The sequence below is a fragment of the Petaurus breviceps genome, unplaced genomic scaffold (assembly GCF_028583685.1).
Source record: "Petaurus breviceps papuanus isolate PSGF00001 unplaced genomic scaffold, PetGlider_PUasm1.0 140, whole genome shotgun sequence".
NCBI lineage: Eukaryota > Metazoa > Chordata > Mammalia > Diprotodontia > Petauridae > Petaurus > Petaurus breviceps.
The window spans coordinates 9,403,516-9,407,533 of NW_027185698.1; the positions used below are offsets into that span (position 1 = coordinate 9,403,516).

The 4,018-nt window shown below is 37.7% G+C and overlaps 1 pseudogene; it reads right to left on the reverse strand.

Moving 5' to 3' along the window:
- Nucleotides 1–1,470, reverse strand: part of LOC138151334 (E3 ubiquitin-protein ligase RNF126 pseudogene) — a 7,627-nt pseudogene extending 6,157 nt beyond the window's left edge.
- Nucleotides 1,471–4,018: the final 2,548 nt, after the last annotated feature.

Genomic DNA, 4,018 nt, shown 5'->3' on the forward strand with positions numbered 1-4,018 from the left:
GAAGCTGGTAAATCTTGTGTTACCTTGTGAGTACACAGTAGTTGAATTGTTTCTCACTGAATCCTTGTAATCTTTTTTCCTTAACCTGGGAGGTATGGAATTTGTCTGTAATATTCCTGGAAATTTTCATTTTGTGATCTCTTTCAGGAGGTGATTGGCAGATTCTTTCAGTTTCTATTTTGTCCTCTGGCTTTAAAGTATCAGGGCAGTTTTCCTTGAGAATTTCTTAAAAGATGATATGTAGGCTCTTTTTTTGATCATGGCTTTCAGGTAGTCCAATAATTTTTAAGTGATCTCTCCTGCATCTATTTTCCAGGTCAGCTGTTTTTCCAATGAGATATTTCACATTGTCTTCTATTTTGTCATTCTTTTGGTTTTGTTTTATTTTTTCTTGATTTCTCATAAAGTCATTAGCTTCCATTTGCTCAATTCTAATTTTTAAGGAATTATTTTCTTCAATGAGTTTTTGTATCTCCTTTTTCTTTTGGCCAATTCTACATTTTAAGGAGCTTTTTTCTTTAGTGAATTTTTGTGCCTCTTTTTCCATTTGGCTGATTATTCTTTTTAAGGCATTCTTCTACTCTTTGGCTTTTTAGAACTCTTTTTGTTTATTAGTGTGTTATATTTTTCAGTATCTTTCTATTTCTCCTGCAAGCTGTTGACTCATTTTTTTGTGATTTTCCTGTATCACTCTCATTTCTTTTCCCAATTTTTCTTATACCTCTTTTGATTTTCAAAATTCTTTTTGAGTTCTTCCATGTCCTGAGATCAATTTATAATTCTTTTGGAGGCTTTAGATGTAGGAGCTTTAACTTCGTTATATTTTTCTGAGTGTGTGTTTTGGTCTTCCTTGTCACCATAGTAATTTTCTATGGTCAGATTTTTTTTTCCTCTTTTTTTTGCTCATTTTCTCAGCCTATTTCTTGACTTCTAACTCTTTGTGAAAGTGGGGCTCTGTTTCCAGGGTGGAGGTCCCACTGTCCCAAGCTTCTGGGGTTTTGTTCAACTGTTTTCAGAGATACTTCTAGGGACCTGTAAGTTTTAGTTCTTCCAAGGTGGTATGCCCTAAGGAATGGTGTGTTTACTCTCCTGGCCTATGCTCTCAACTGTGAGTGATCTTAATCACTCCTTTCTGCCTAGAACTGTGATAAGTGTCCCTGCTCCAATGAGACCACAAGCTGTGGTGTGCTACTGCTCCTCCTTGGCCTGGGGCTGCCACCTAGGACTCCAACCCAGATCTGAGTATGGGCAAAGAAACAGAATCCTATCCCTAGTGCCAGAAAAGAGGTCCCTGTAATCTCCTTCTGACCAGTTGTTAAGACCCCTTACTGTCTGTTGACTGAGAGCTTTAGAAGCAGCTACTGCTTCTGCTGATTCAGTGGTTCCTAAGGGCTGCTCTTGGTTTGCTGGAGCTTCCTCTGCACTGGTGTGGTTTGTGCTGAACTGTGGTCCACTCTCACCCAGGTGCATCAGATCTTTCTTGCCAACCTCCTAAGTTGTCTTTGATTGGAAAATTATTTCAGTTAGTCCTTTTGTGGATTCTGCTGCTCCCTGCTCCCGGTTTTGTTTTATGGCATTATTTAAAGGTGTTCATAGAGGTTTTGGGGAGAGCTCATGTAAATTGCTATCTTTTCTCTGCCATATTGGTTCCTTACCAACAAAATGCTAATTTGCAGGTAGGAGTACAAATGTCACAGGTAGTGGATGACTTGGCTACATGACCACGATCAGGGGACTAAGCGATGCCTCCCCAACCCTGATTTACAAGCAGGATTGGGAGCAATGGGATCCTGAATCCACATAACTTTCGAAAATCATCACTGTTTACACACATTCTATGCCATCAAACCTAAAGTCACAGTGACTTGGGCTGGAGGGTTATTATTGGTCATTGAATGAAAGCCAGAGTGATTCAAATTTAAAGGCCTGATCAGGTAGCTCTATTTTGAAATGCAATTTTTGTTTTTGTGGGGTTTTTTAAGCCTGTTTTTTTTGGAGCTATGTTTTAAGAAATTGTAAATGAAAACTGTGTAGTACAAAAAGCATATTGTCCCATGTTTTAGAAAAAAAATTAAAAATAAAAACTTAAAAAAATCTAGCTCCCAAATCTCAAAATTTCTTACAAAATATGAATAAAGAAAATTTATATTCCTATGGACAGAGCATCAACATGTAAGAATATGGCACCCCAAATGGAGAGAGGAACTGCATGTAATGAGGAAAGAAGAAGAGGTAGAAGGGAAAGCAGTAATGACAGCATTCCCCGATTTTTGCTCAGATTTGCAAGTTGGGTCCCCAGAGGGCAGCTACTACTACTCTCAGGGTTCTAGCGATACCTCTTAGAGATCATTTTATGAATGTATTATGCATACATTAATATATATGTATATGTGTGTGTATATTACAGGACATCAAATCCAAATCCTTTATTTAATATATGAGTAAATTGAGGCCCACTGATATTAAATGTTTAGCCCAAAGTCACCTATTAGTAAGTAGTATAGTCAGAATTTTAACTAAGGTTCTTTGATGCTAAATCTATGGCCTTTCAACTTTTCAAATCCTTGTCTTCAGTACTACTTTAGTCAAGATAAGTCAACAAGTAATTATTAAGCACCTACTAAGTTTCATATAGTGTGCTGTGATTGTGATAGATTTTTTTTTATTTTAGTAAGACTTGACTGATAATTCTTATCATGTGGTAATTATTACTTCATTTCCATAGTATATGTTTACCAAATGTACATTAGTTATTTTTATAGACATATTTATATGAGAATACAGGAAGAATTTGCAGTTTTGGAACATGACCATTTTTGAATGTCATGCTCTTCCTATAGCCTGACGTGTGAAGGCTTTCCTGATCTTCCTAGCTGGCAGTGGTCCCCCTACATGGCATCTATTATGTATGTATTTTAAATAGACTAATATATGTGAATGTTATCTTCCCCAATGAAATGTCAAGTCCTTGAGGGAATGAACAATTTAATTTTTTTCCCTTATGTACCCATTAATTATTATAGTGTCTGGCATATGAAATCAATGCTTGTTGTTTGATTAGATAACCCTTATTTGGTAAGTGGGACAGATAGCACTACTATTTTAGAGGAGAAGAAACTTTCTTGCTGCAATAACTTTTAAATCAACCCCCAAACTGGCTGTAATGCCAAGCAAAGGCAACTTCCAAGGTTCAGAATACCAGCATAGTAACTCTCCATTTTATTCTGTGACAAATTAAGGCAAAACATTCACAGAACAGAGAAAATCAAAATACAGCATTCACCAAGTGTGATTCAATAATTTCCAACTACTACTCCACCCCTGGACAGTACATTTAGTCAATCACAAAGTCTCTCTTCTCAAATGGAGATTAAGATTAGTTAACAAGCATAAACAAAATATATTCATTTCATCAACCACAGAGCACAAAGAAGTCAAGTTTCCCACCCCTGGATCACAACTGAATTATAATTATCATCAGTTAAAACCAAGCACCTTCTTAAAAGGGGAAGTGGAGAACACAAAGGCCATCTATCCCTGAGCTACAGCAAGGTTAAGATATCATCACAACATTTAATACTCAGAGAGAGGTCTTTTCTTCATCTTGACCAGAGGCAAGTTCTCAGCACTCTCTGCTCCTGGGGAGACAAAGCTTAACAAAGCTACAATACACATTGCCAGTGTCCTCATCAATTCATTCTCTGCCTGCAGAACAGTCTCAGGACCCCTGAAAATATCAACTAGATCCTCTTCCAGGATTTCTGTAAACATACAACAAGAAAATCCTTCTTCAGGGCTTGTCAAGCAACAACAAGGTTTCAGGGCTTCTGCAACAACAGCACTGTCCTTCACCAGTGGACAAATCTGGCAAAACAACATCAAAACAGACAGACAAAATACCGGCATTACAGCCATGTCTCCTCAGTCCTTGGCAGCTATGGGGCAGCTCTCAAAATTCCTGGGCAACTCCAACTGGCCCTCAGAAATCCTCTCTCTCTCTGCCTCCATGATGCTGCTC